This window comes from Myiozetetes cayanensis, unplaced genomic scaffold (genome assembly GCF_022539395.1).
Source record: "Myiozetetes cayanensis isolate MyiCay16 unplaced genomic scaffold, myiCay2020 scf2-11, whole genome shotgun sequence".
NCBI classification, from domain to species: Eukaryota; Metazoa; Chordata; class Aves; order Passeriformes; family Tyrannidae; genus Myiozetetes; species Myiozetetes cayanensis.
In genome coordinates this window covers 5,864,698-5,879,022 of record NW_026087411.1, presented here as the reverse complement: position 1 = coordinate 5,879,022, position 14,325 = coordinate 5,864,698, and the positions used below count along the sequence as shown (strand labels likewise).

General features: G+C 44.9%; 1 protein-coding gene across 2 annotated transcripts in view; it reads left to right on the top strand.

The window, feature by feature from the left end:
- The first annotated feature begins 808 nt into the window (after positions 1-808).
- Positions 809-14,325, top strand: part of SERTAD2 (SERTA domain containing 2) — an 87,241-nt gene continuing 73,724 nt past the window's right edge. Inside the window, exon 1 of one of the 2 annotated variants that reach the window (XM_050316692.1) lies at positions 809-1,120. The gene's annotated coding sequence lies outside the window, so the exon portion shown is untranslated. Of the gene's footprint in view, positions 1,121-2,648; positions 2,877-14,325 lie in introns of those variants that run through there. The other variant, XM_050316690.1, reaches the window with a different exon arrangement.

Genomic DNA, 14,325 nt, shown 5'->3' with positions numbered 1-14,325 from the left:
TGGGGATGTGCTTTGTGTAAATAAACAAATAAATAAATTTAAAAAAAAAAAGAAGGAAAAAAAGGACCTTGAGCCCCTTGACACCTGTCAAACACAGGCAACCCCCAACTTCCCACTTTCCAAGCCCCGGGAAAGCCGAGGATCTCACAACCCCCTCCTCCCCAGGCTCTTCAGCGGTGCCAGCGCGGCCGACCCGGCTTCCTCCGCACCGGGCCCACGGCCCCGCTCTCCTTCCTCCCCCGGGAAACGACCTTGGCGGCGCCGGGGCCGAACCCCGCTCCGCCCCGGAGCCGCCCGCGGAGCAGGAGGTTCCCGGGCCGAGCCCTTCCCCTGCCCGGGGTCTCTGAGGCGCCGACCCCGCCCCGCCCGCGGAGCTTCCACCGCCCCCGCTCCCTCCCTGCGTGACCATCTCCCCCCCCCCCACCACCACCCGCGCGTCTCTCATTGGCCACCCGCGCCGCCCATCAACGCGACCCTGAGCGCTGATTGGTCTCGGTGGCCCGGCCGCCCGCCCCCGCGGGGCTCCCCCCGGCCCCTGGCGGCGGAGTGTCCTCAGAAGACTCATTGGGCCGGAGGGGCCGCTCGGGCGCTGGCGGTGGCCCCTCGCGGCTATTGGCCACTCGCGCTGCCAATCCGCCGCACCGCGGCGCGCCATTGGCTGCGAGGCGGCCGAGGGGCGGGACGCCGCCCCCCTCCCTCCCTCCCTCCCTCCCTCGCTGCCTCCCCCTCTCGGCGGTGCCGCCCTGTGACCAACTCCCGCGTGTGAGTCACGGCCGCGCCGTCAATGCCGTGTGTGCGGGCGGGCGGCGCTGCCTGGGCTGCCCCGGCCCCCCTCCCCCGGCACAGGGCTGGCGGGCCGCACTTGTCACCGTGTCACATCCTCCCCGCCGCCGCCGCCTGCCCGCCCGGCTCACCCCGCGCAGCTCGGGGCCGCCGCGGCGGCATGGGATAGAGCCGGGCAGCGCCGCGCGTCTCGCAGCGACCTCCCCGCGGTTTAAAGCGCTCCCCTCGCCTCTGTGTGTGTGTGTGTGTGTGTGTGTGTGTCCGTCCAGCACCCCTCCCGCTCTCCGCAGACCCCCCGCTCCCCTCGCCGGTCCTCGCCGCGGAGCCCCCGGAGCGGGTGAGTGCCGGGCACGGCCCCTCCGGGCGGGCGCGGGGGGCGCGGGCACCGCAACTGCTCCGAAGTTGGGGCATCCCTCTCTCCCGGCGCTGGGCACTGCCCGCTCGGACCGCCACAGAAGGGGTGGTGGGTGGGGGGGAAAAAAAGAAAATTAAGGTACTAACCCCGCCGGCGCCGTTGCCAACTTCTAATGCGCGTCGTGCTGCCGGCGGTGGTGATTTTTATTTTGTTTTTGTGAATTTTTATTTTGTGCGGTTTATTTTGTGGGTTTTGTTTTATTTATTCCCCCCTCCCCCCCCGACTGAGGCTGTGGTGATGGGGAGGGTATTCCGAAAAGCCGCCCATGGGTCGAACAGACCCCCCCCTTCCCCCCTCCGTACCAGGCTCAGGGCACTGTCCATCCTGGAAAACCGGGGGAAACCCACCTTTTGTATTCTTAGGTCGCTCCATCCTCCTCCCCACCCTGTCGTTCCTGGATGTTTAGGTGTTACCTGGGCTTGACTTGCCTTTTGTGGAAGGGGGAAGCCGTGGTCCGCAGCGGGGAGTTTTGGTGGCTTTGGCTTGATTTTGGGAGTGCTTAACCATTTCACGTTATGTCTCTGTTTTACTGCTATTGGGTTTTAATTTTTTTTTTCTCTCTCTCTCTCCTTAATGCATTTCTAGAAACGTGAATGTGCTATATGTTCTGATGTGCTGTACATTCAGAGTAGCTAAAATAAAACAGAGGCATGGAAAACCCTCAGCAGATACAGCAGCCTTTCCATACACAGGGTGTCCAAAGCCTCGGTACTTTACTGGGTTTATTTATTAATATTAATTGCTTGATCTTTGTAATTCATATCATATGGAAGCTAATTGCTAAATTGAAGGTTTACCAAACCTCACAGCGCTCCAAAATCATCTTTCTCAAGCATCTGAAAAATAAATCTACTGAACTTTTGTCAAGAGGAAAGGTCAGCATCATTCTGGGAATCCTCCACATGGAGTTTCTCTTTTTTAAGGCAAGCACCCTTGTAAATAAATACTAGTAAAGTGTGGCTTTACTCACTGGGTACTCAAGTGTAGTCTTAAGTGTGCTTAAGATCAGTAAATTTCTAGAGGAAATGAAGTCTTTACCACATCTTGTCTTGCTTTTATCTATAAAGAGAGGGAGTGGAATAAAAAATCAGCTGTGAGAATGATACCAAATAGAAAATCAGTCCTTTTCCCAAGGAGTATCTTGCCCAACATAACCTGGTAACTTCCTAAATTTTACCTTTATGGGGAGGTCCTTGAGCTGTGGTCCCTTAAATCAATATGAAACAGGGCCTGTTTCTCCTCTGGTACCAGTTTAGCACCAGTGTGACTTCATTAACGGAGCAGATTTGCATTAATGTGAAGAGTAATCAAGAAACTCGTGTTTTCAGAAAGGCCCCTGTAGTAATGAAGTGACAGGCTCTGATTCCTTCCCTCATCAGACCCAATTACACCACCCTTACTCACCCGGAGTGGCGCTTCACTGCGCAGGTACTCCCTGCGATGCCCGTGTGACTACTTGTGTACTACGGCACCGACCTGGGTGAGGTAGAGTGGAGCTTATTTTTTCATGACTTTTTTTTTCCCTCCTCCTTTCCTCTAAAATGAGAATATGTTGGATAAGTATTTTTCTTGGGCCGTGAGGAAGACTTCTGAGGGTTAAATGTAAATCTGCTCCGTTAAGTGACCGTACCAAAAAAACCCCTCTGTTTTAAGACTTCTGTGCTGCCAAGTGAAACAGGTAAGTTTTCTGTGTGTTTAGATTTCCCTTGTTGCTATGGAAATAGGAAAAAGATTGTTGAAATATTAATTATCTTGTCCTGAAATTCCTCTTTGCCTGAGGGATTCCATACCTACACACTGAGTTCAAGTTGGAGTTGTTTTGTTTTTTTTTTAAATTCCCCTCTGTCTCTAGAATCCCAAACATTGTTTAATTGTTTGCTGTTGAAATCATTGGCAGAAGGATCGGGCCGCCAGTTGTTTCTCTTTAAAGCAGTTGCTAATGACTTGGATGTGATGTTGTAAAAAGATAGTATTATCTGGTGTGTCCACAGCTCAGATCCACTGTCTTGTTACATTCTCAGAAGAAAGCTCCCGTACTAAGCAGCCTGTAAAGAAAATATGTCTAACAAAGCAGAACTGTCTTCTGCCTTTCTGTTCTTATTTATAAATCTCTTGAAAGTTTGCTTGATACTCTTTCAGAACAAGACAAGAACCTTTCATGTTTGTTTGATGTTTTCACTTCCTCCTATGACTGTGTTCATTGCTAAGCCTTTGTGTCACTGATTGAGATGTTATTGTAATTAACATTAATTATGCAAACTAGATTGTTTTTAGTGGTTCTCCAACTCTGTATTGATACTGTCAACTTGTTTGTTTGTTGAACGAAAATCCACCCAGTTCTGAGGAAATTTCTCAGAGGAAATAAGATTTACCGATTCCAAATTAATATATGCTTGGGAAACCATAGCAAAATTAATTATTGTAGCGCAAATGGCACATTGAATCATGATGGACATGATGAATACAGTGCAGTTGGATCTGAATTATCAAGGCAGGATAAACAGGGGGAGCAGGAAAGGGGACTCTGGGTACAGTCACTGGGGAGGGTGTTTACACTGCAGAGTTGCATTACATTCTTTCCAGATAGACAGTACTAGATTAATTGGGCCAAATTCTGCAGTCCCTAATTGAACAAAACTCTCACTGAAATATACTGGAGCTCCCTGTTTGGATATGGACTGCTGAATTTGTTTGAGAAATTGAGAAAAATGGCATTAATTATTTAGGACATCTTTGATTTTAGACTTTGAGAAGGTATCTTCCTTAAATTTTGTTTAGGAGGTGTTCCAGAGTTGCTTTTTTAAAACAAAAACCTAATAAAAACATATTTGAAGTATACATTAGCTTACAAAATATTCCCTATAGGAATGGTAGCATTTTGTAATTTTTTAATAACGTTAATTACAGTGACATTCACAAAAGTCTCCATGTCTGATTCTGAATTGCCCTCTTGAAACACTTCTGAGCTGAGAAGGACTTTAGAATCTCTCCCTGGAAATCGTAATTGTTGCAATATTTATATGTTGTATTTTGTGTACTCTTAGGAAGAAAAAAATATTAGAAGTGGGGAGAGTTTTAAGTGAGAGTTCATTGTCACGATATCAAACCTGAAAATATATGCAGACTGGCAGATTATTCCCTGCCTTCAAAATTAAGTCTCTCTAACTTCCCATTTAAATAAGCAAAATTCGGTTTGCAGCTTGCTTTGGGTAATGAAAGAGAGGTTTTTTTATTTCTACTTTTGGTGCAGTGGTCCTCTGGAAAGTTGGAAACAGCGCCCTGGGGCTCAGCAAAGTGGAGGGTGTATAATTATATGGGAAGGCTCCATAGCATCAGTGCATTAGCAACTGAGTGAGTTTGTTAAGCTGTAGAGATGGCATTATGGAAATCAATAAAATCCTGATTTCTTTTTCTTATTGCAGATTCCATGTTAAAAGGAAAAGATGCTTTTTTTTTTTGTTTGCCTTTTGAGTGGGCTTGCCAAACCATTAGTTGATTTGGAAAGGCAGGTTTTTCAGTTCAGGCAATAAGTAGTCAGTTTTGGGAGGTTTTAAAAACTAAGTCTTTATTTATTAGATTGTCTTCCAGAAATCACACTGACATCCTGGCCTGCAAGTGTCTTAAAGTGTGTCTGTTTGTCAGCAGAGGCAAGAGGGAAGGTCAGTTATTTTTCATATGACATGCTGGTGTGGCATTGTTTGTTGTAGCCCAAATGCTATATGTTCCTGACATTCCTGCTTCTGCTTTAAATTAAATTCTCTCAATTGTTTGGAGGGTTCTGATGTGATGTACTGAAATCCACAGTCAATATAAAGGAGAAATAGCGACCTTAACTGTTTTCAGAGGTGTGAGTCAGGGGGGATAATATTAAGCCCTGTAAATTGGCCTTTATTTCTTTGTCTCAAAGCTTCTCCAGCTTTTATGCCAGAAAGAGGAGTAACCAGATCATTCATCACATTGAGCTCTTCCAGAGAAATGACAGACCGACAGCCTTATGTTGCACACTGTGTAACGTGTATGATGCATTAGGTTCTGATGATCTATATAAAACATTTTAATTGGGAGGAGCTGTAAGTGGGGAATGACTGTCTTCTAATCCAAGGACTTGGGTTTTTTCTTTCCTTCTTCCTGACTGAAATTAAACTCAAGTTCACAATCAAATTATTTTACTTTAATGTGACTGTATGCTATGACCCTTGATAAAATACTCTGAAACAATATTTTTTGTGCAAGGATACACCAAGAACTTTGGGGGAACCTAGGAAACCTCTTTGCCTTTGTGCTGGATAGGATAACTGATGCTAATTTGGTGGACTCTGTGGAACTAGGAAGGTCCAACTCAGCAGCTTCTTCAGGGATGCTGCAGCGAGCATCTGTTCTGTGACGTGTGAGCAGCCTGTGTGCAGAGTTCAGATACCGTGAGATGCGTGGAGCACGTTCCTGTACGAACAGAAACAGTTCGCAATTCTGGATTTATGATGCAGACAACACTAAAGGTCAGCAACTTGGAAAATTAATAATATGGTTCACGTTGACATTTCGGAGGGAATTCTGATGGAGGCGTGGTTCCAGTGAAAGTAAACTCGCCGGTCCGGCTGCACGGATAAAACAGGCAGCCTTGGTCTTATCTCTTTGGTAACCCAAACCTGTTTACTGATAGACTGGTAAAATCATGTTTATATTCTCCCCATGCTTTGTCTCTCCTAATCTCTAATTAAATAGATCCAGTGAGGGCCAGCGTGGTGCTTTTAGTGCTCAACTACAGCTTAGAACTGACACTCTGCTTTCTAATGATTACGAGCAGGTGAAGTGACAGGAAGGGCAGAGAAGTTGGAGTAACGTGATATGCAATTAAATTTCTGATTCTCTAAAATATTTGCCCGTAGTTGTAGTGATCCACAGTTCTTCATATCTGGCATTGCCATGTGTGTCCAGTTAAGGGCAGTTTAAAAACACAGAAATGGAGGGGGGAAAAAAAGGGAACAAAACCTCTTTAGCTCCTACCATATAAAATAGAGAGGAATCTCAAGATAAGACAAGGGTCTGTAAAAACTGCAAAATTATAGTAAGGATGATGACTCTGAAAAAGTAGCTTCTAGATAGAGAGGTAATCATAGTTACTCTGCAGTCCTGTCATAAGCTGTTGCTAATGTGGTTAAAGCATTAGTTCTGAGAACAAGTGCATTGAGGGCTTGGACTCTTTCTCTTAAAAATTTAAAAGTCTATATTCATATACTTGCTGTGGGGCAAAGCAAAATACTGCTTGTTTGATTACCCAGTTTCAGTGTTGTTATTAAAAAACCCCACACCATGTTTTTGGCTGAAATGAAGTCAGATATATTCCTTTGGATGCCTTTTTCACTTTTCGATTATCTTTTTTAGGTTTCCTTCCTTCTAGTTATCTTTTCATCATCTGCTTTCCTCCTTTTTTGTCCTACTGAATTCCCTTTTTTGTTGTTGTTTTGATTCCCTCCATTTCTTTCCAGAGAAATTTTTTCCCGTTTGTTATTGTTCTTTCTAGTCTTAATCAACTGTTACCAGTGTCGCTGCTTGCTTATAGAATCACAATAACAGCTCCAAATAACACTGCCCCACGCAGGGTACAAATAAATAGCAACCGAGCCTTCCTTAAAAAGCTCATGGTGGGAATGTGAGATCTGGGGGACTGTCATCCAGATCCTGTTTTCTGTGGCCCACACTTCTTGGGCTTGGTTTGGGAAGCGGTTGTGCTGCTGTCATGCAGTGCTAAGGGCCACGTTGAGGTGTGGCATGCCAGTAGTATTTAGTGTCCTCCATCCTTGGCAAGGAGAAGGTTCACCACTGCTGACCCTGGAGCCCAGATGGGAAACTTGAAGGCGGAGCCTGCTGGAGGTGTGACATGAACTGGTGCAGTCATCTAGAAGGAGTCAGGACCACAGCCAGGAATAATACCCAGGTGTCCTCAGCTTCAGGCACGTGCCCTGTGCTGTAGCAGAGCAGGGTTTTTTTTGCTGCTTCTATCCTGTGTGGAGCTCACTTCTATTTTTATTTTTTCTAAGTTTGGCTTTCTGCTTCTATTTATTTGGCTGTTTTTTTCTGTTTTAGTCTTTCCTTATCTGTAATATGGAGAGGCTGCTAGTGATCTCTCAAACTGCATCACAGTGTTAAGACTAGTTAGTGTGTTTTCCCTCATCCTGTACTGGAATATTTGGCTGTTGCCAAAGAAATTGAGGTCAGAATCAGGGTCTCTTGAGTACCATGCACCAAAAAAATATGTGTTTATGTGTTGAAGGTATCGAGATACTCTTAAAAAAAAAAAAAAAAATCAGACAAGATTTGTGAAGTTAAAAAAGCTAATATTTGTTTTGAGATGCGGTGTGAGAACTAAGGTATAAAATGAGACAGGTTTTCAGTGGTGATGTAAATGGTACAGCTCTTCAAGAGAACCTTTAAACTATTAAACCTTTTCAAAGGAACACAGGTTGTTACCTGATGTCAAGTGAAAGCAGCAGTGGACAGATATGCAATGGGAAATGCCCAGGAACAAGGCATCCTTCCAGAATTCAACCAATGCAAGGAGGCTATTTTAAATGTTCCTTTGATTTGGAATATTTTGAACTTAACTCTGTGTTCAGATATTTCCGTGCAAATTCTACAAAAGGCAGTTTCTGTCTTTTCAGATTGGTAGAATTTTTTTTTTAGCATTCCTACCTTGGAAAGTCCAAAAGAGGGAGAAGGAAAAAAGTAAATCTCAGGTAGAGTTTTCTACTTGTCCCTCCTGCCACGTTCAAAATGATATCTCATCTTGTTCTTACCCTTGTTGAGAATAAAAGCTGTGATAATCCATTTCCTTTGCTGTGATAATCCATTGCCCAAATGTCCTGGTAGCATAATTTGATTGTGGTGCTTGGACAACTATCATATCATTCCTACAAAGCAACAGTAATAGTTGTTACAAACAAGAGTATAATCCAAGAAATCCAGAGTTAAAGTGCTTACAGCAGTGACTAATTGCATACTAGAGAGTATTACTGTATCTTCCTGATTTATGTCCCTCATTGGCTAAGACAGACTTGCAGATGAGTTCTTAACGTGTTATTTAACAAGATGGTAGTGCTTTGTGTTTAGATTCCTTGTTGTTGTGTTTTTATTTTATTGTCCCTCCCCAATGTGGGGTTCAGACTTCCTTATTAGTTTTGTAGGGAAGCCAAAGATCCAGATTCCTTCTGGAGCAATTAACAGCATGAGTGAACAAACTGTGTGGGGATGTTTTCAAGAGCTACAAATGTAGCCTGTGCTTCTTACCCAGGAAAAGTTAAGAACCCTTATAGTTGCTGGGGCTTTCTGTGCTTTTTGTTTTATTTATTATTTTTCCTTTGCCTTTCTTTCTGACTTGAACCCTGATTCTGAAGGAGCTGGAGCAATTACCCAGCCTGTCTTAAATCTTCCCAATCAGGAGAGGATGGGGTGGAAAAAAAAGGTCTGCATTTGACTTCAGATGTTCTCTCTAGTCCCTTCACCACCCCCAAGTCATACTACTTCAACCTGAAAAACAGCAGAGGAAAAAATTCCTGCTTGAACACTTTTTCCTGGCTTTAATGAGAGATTAAGGGGGGAAAAAAAAATCCTTCTTTTACAAAGAAAGAAAATAGTATAGGTGAATGCATCTAGCACCCTTCAGGAAAGGGTCTTCACCACAGGGGTGCTGCTGAGAAGGGTTGCCAAATCCTCCCAGACTCTGCACCAGGCCCCTTGAAAGGCTCCTATGAAATAAAGAAGCTGTATAGCCAATGTGTGCATGTATATTTCTGAAGGTTATGCTGGATTTCTGCCATGCCACAAAACTGATTAGAATAATTTATAATAAAAAGTGAGGCATGGATTCCAGAAATGGATAGCGTGATGGGGAAAGGAGGGAAATGTGTGGCAGGGAAGGCAAATCTGAAGGTTTTCCTGGCCAGTGGATGTACCCCAAAGTGTAGATTTACTGCTACTGTCTCTAGGAGGAAGCTACAGCCTTATTTTTTGTTGTCAGAGTTGACTCTTGCACGCTTGGTTTAATATACATGTTGTGTGCTTATGCACTGCTGTTTGTTTATTTACTCACGGTAGGACTCGGGATATTTCAGGTACTTTCCAGGTGCATACAGATAATCTTTACTCCAAGGACTTCACAAATCAGAGAGACCAAAGGAAAGGAAATAGGTGGGAATTTACAGGTTAATACTGAGAAACAGAACGAGATTCACAGGGTGCAGGGCCCTTGAGAGGAGTGTGAGTGTGTGGCAAAGGTGCTGTGCAGGTAAGATGGGGAAGGAGGATCCCTGCAGTGGCCTCCGTGAAGGAAACAGGCACCATGCAGACAAGTGCTCTGGCTGCTGAGCCTTCTATCTATTCTGCATTTATCAACCATTCTAGGCCTGGTAAATGTGTGCATTTCAGTCCCTGGTGTGTCTGGAGAGAAGAGAGATCCTTTGCTTTGCTTCAGCGTTACAAGTCAGTCCTTGGTCAGTTTAGAGCTCCCAGCTCCTGATCCCTCCCTTGGATACTTTCCCCTGTGTTTGTCACTCTGTGATTTGGTGGCTTTGTGAGTGGAGTTATTCTGTCATGTTCTGTGCAGAGAAACGCTGTGAAAAGGGGAAAGCAGGGAAATGAGGCGTGTGAGGTGTGTGCATGCAACATGAGGCCTGACACTGCCAGTGAGAAGTAGAATTGGGGTTTTGCACAAGCATTCTTTGGGGCAAAACGTGTCATCGTCTTCAATTCGGTTTTTGCTGTGATTAAGGCCCCTGAGCATGCCTGTAATGCAAAACAGAAAACATAAAGAAAATGTTTTCTCTTCAGCCATCATTCTAGCATGCTTATGTGTGTATGAATCATTCCTCCTCCATCTGGAAGGATGAGATGCAGAGCTCTTCTCTAAGGAGGTATCTAAAGTACATCCTCATAGCAGCCAGCAATTGGCATGACAAAAGGGTTATAGCTAGTGGCTGGCACTTTTCCCATCCATCTTGCCACTGGAAACATAATGCTTTTGCAATGTGCCTGTTCTTCAGGCACCAGTGTGCAAAGCCAGTTCTTGGGGCACATAAATGGAGCAGTTGCATGTTGTTCGCTTTTGTTTGTGGCACCTCCTCAGTGGCCCAAAAACTGGGAAGAGGGAGTGACACTGGTAAACTGTTTTTCTTTATTTAAGCACGACATCGAGTGGAAACAGTGGGGTACTTGTGGGACACCCCCAGGTGTGGGAAGGTGAGCAGCAAGACATCTGGCACTGCCAATGTCACATCAGGTGTGGGAGAAGACCTTGTTTTGTTCTAACCTCGTGTGCCTTGCACAGGACAAGGCAAAATTTAGTAGTATTGAGTGCACAAGGAAAAAAGTCTGATTTTAAAAAATGTCCTCTGTTGTTCGTGTAAAATGACCAGTCTTGTATATATTCTGTTTTTCTTGATTTACGAGAAGACTGGGCCCTGACTCAATTAACTTAGTCTTAAGTGTTCCTGTGATGTCAAGAAAGAGTTTTATTGTGCATCTTTTTGTAGAGGAGTGTTTTAATGTGGTGTCAGAACAGGCAGTAGAAAGAAGGGCCCCTTAATCTCAGTGCTCCGCGTTAACAACTCTATTGTTACCTTTCTCTGTTGCCGAGCGTGACTGGGAAATGTCCTCGTCTTGCAGCAGCGAACAGCTCTGTATGTGGTTCAGACCTAAATGTGGAAGCCGGGAGTTCTCTTGCTGAAGCTTCTTGAGGCACTCTCGAAACTCACCAAATGCACACCCATGGAACTGGACATGTCTTTCCTGCTTCTGCCCTTCTGCTGAAGGGCATTTGGAGGTGAGGTAGAGGAGAGTCCAGGATACGCTGCCCGCCCCTGGGGCCTTTGGTGTATTCAGTGAGCTGGTGTTTTGGACCAGTTGTTCTCAGAGCTGGGACCAGTGGCTTTTCCTCCCTGGGGAGTGCCTCTGCAAACAGGAAGAGCCTCTCTGCTCCCCATTCCTGCTCTGCATTTTAACCACTGTCTGTTCTGCAAGGTGGATTCGTTTTTACTGCAGGAGCTGAGAGTCATCTCTCCATCTTGCACGGGATAGTCTGGAGGTTTAGGGCACTGCTCCTGCAAGACCTCGGCTGACTTGGCCTGGGGTGGGAATGTCAGGGAGGAAATCATCAGTCTTACCTCATCAGAGAGAACCAAGTCCTGCTCTGCTGCGTGGAGGATACGGGGTGCTGGTGCCTTGGATATAAAGCACTTTGGCTTTTTGAAGGACAGGTTCCTGTCTAAGTGCACGGATGGAGGAAACTCCTTTCTGCTTCTTTGCGATGGGTGGGTTCAAGTTGCAGGCTTGTTCTTAACATCCCTTATGAGCTGACTCTGCACAGTGACCTTACTACTTCACAGTGACTCTGCACTACTGACCTTAGCAGTTCCAAGTACTGTCCTGTTCCCTGCTGTACCTTGGGTTTGGGGTAGGGGGATATGGCTGATGGGGTCTGTAGGCTTTCTGCAGCAGCGTTCCTGTTCTGAGGTGAGAACTGCTGAGCCCGTTCCCTGCGGAGCTGTTGTGACTGCAGGCAGGGACTGTGAAACCCTCCTGTGCCACTGAAGCTGAAGGCTGTGCGAGATAGACTGTATCTGTCTGCTGCCTCCCAAAGTGCTTTTGGGAGGATGCTCTGCGTGTTAGGACACAATGATGGACTTTGTATCTGGGGAGAGCTTTTCTTTTACTGTGTCTTAAGCTTCTATGTTTGTCTTTTCTCTGATGCACGGTAGCCCGGAGAAGACCCTTTAGGCAGGAATGCTTTGTTACTTTCTTTAGCTTCGTAATTGCTGTTTATACTATAGTGCAATAAACACAATTAGCATTTCTGGCCTATTTCAGGGTGTGTGCTTGTGTGTGAAAAAGATTTGGATATGTTAACTCTGCCATCTTTCTTACCTGTGCCTGAGATACTATCTGCTTACAAGCTTTCCTGATAAATAACAGCTATGGGAAGGAAATAACACTCCCTGTGCTCTTGGAAACATTTCAGGTACTTTCTTTCAGTACGCAGCACAGTGGTTAACAGGGATGAGGGGTGTTACATACAAGCTCTTGCTTTGAAAACTGGCTTCTGGATCCTGCAGGGCACAGTCAGCAAGCAGGTGGAGGGTGTTCACATCCCACACTTCACCTCCAGCAGTGTCCAGCTGCTGCATGCTTCATGTGTATAAATTCAGCTCTGCTTTTCTTTGTGTCGCAGGTCAGAGTTTAAAGTCTGGGGGTCCCTGAGGCAGAAGAATTGTGCTGCTGTGTGTGTATGTGTGTATATGTATTAGTACACTCAGCAGGTGTATTTTCTCCTGTAAAGTGTTCGATATCTCCCAGCCCAAGTCAGCTGCGGGTCTTTCCCCTTACTGAGAGGCTGAAGACCAGGTTCTTATGGCCTAAATTCCACCTAAAGCCCTGCTTGAAGGCCAGGAGTCAGAAGAAAATAGAAGATACAGTGACTTAAGTGCAATTTAGGACGTGAATCTGGCTCCTCCTCTCCTGCAATATCGGTGTGCCAGAAGCATCTGGTGTAGGAAGCTAGTAGTGAACAGGCCAGGCCAATGACCCTATTTTAACTCTCCGAGGTATTACTGACATCCTGAACTGGACTCCCCACCTTTAACCAACTTGAATTCTCCAACCAATCCCTTCAGTATTAGGCAGAGTAAAAAACCCGAACCAAGCAGTGCTGCTTATTCCTGGAAAGGTCTTGACATCTCACTTTACCTTCTGGAGGGTAACTGGGGGGGTGGAGGAGATGCCTGGAGCTGTGCTGGTGCATGTGTTGTTTTCTGGCTGTGGGGGATTTTTGTTGTTGGGTGTTCTTTTGTTTTCCCTCTTATATAAAATTTGAAAGCTTGCATTGCACCCGTGGCCTAGAAGGACTAGTCAATGCTTTGTTGTCCATCAGCACCAGATAGATCTGATGTGAAATGAAGGAGGTGCTTGGGCTCTGGGACAAGGGATGCTGAGGTTGCTTTGCAGCCTTCTATGCTCAACTGTGGGGAAACTGAGCCCTCCCAGGATTGCTTTTGGCCATAAAGAGTGTGATCTCTCACTGTGTTGGCCCTGGTAATCTCTGACTATCAATCATCCTCTTCTCATTTGGAAGAACTTTGACTTAATAATAATGAGAGATACATCAACTTGAGTAATTTCTGTTTGAAGATATTAAGCTCTGTGAATACTGAAGAATATTGTATCCTAAGCTTTTGAGCAGTTCTGAGTGTAATGCAGTGCTGTTCTTGGAATGATTTGTTTCAACTATAGGACCAGTTTAAATAGAACTATTTAAGTATATGTTGCTGTTCCTCATACATCAAAAAGTGAAGCTCAGTGAATAATGAGTTATCACGGGGCACCACAATGAGATAAGAACTCATCATAGCTTTGCAATAAATGGCAATGTCATTAAAAGAAAAAAGGGATTTTGTCCATAAGCTTAATTGGAAAAGTCAGGAATCTTGACTGGAGATTTTTAGCACACTGACCAATTGAAATATGCTGTCATAAACCCAAATTTCTGTATGCAGAGAGTGTCCAAGATTTCGATTGCTGCGTGAGATACATGGCTGTGGGATATTTTCCTGTGTATGCCCTTTATGTAGATGACAGTACCTGATTTCTGGTCCTGGAGGGGAAATGTAGTACCTTATTATTGAACAGCTTTCCAGGATGCAGCAATTGTCATTAACACTCAGCAGTGGACCATGGGGCTTTATTTGGCAGGTTGGGACTTTTTTTTTTTTTTTTTTTTTTAATAAAACTTTTAATAGCAATGACTTGCAGTTACATCAAACTGTAGTTTTAAAGTGTGCAAGGCAATTTGACTCATTTGTGTTTTCATTCAGGTTTTTAATGTGCACACAGAAGAAGCTGCCTTCTGGGATTGCTGATAATATGGAATATGGTGAGGATGACCAGCCCTTGGTGTAGAGGGCATCAGGCACTCACTCCTTCGCTGACTTTTGTAGCAAAGCCACTACTCTTAAAACTTCACTGTCTGCAGAATATGGCTCCACCCTGCAGTTTTAAAAAAATTCCAAGTAAAAAACGTTAAGAGGAGTGATGTGCAAGATCCATGTCACTTTTCTTCCCTTTGTGGTGCTTACTTTAAGTTA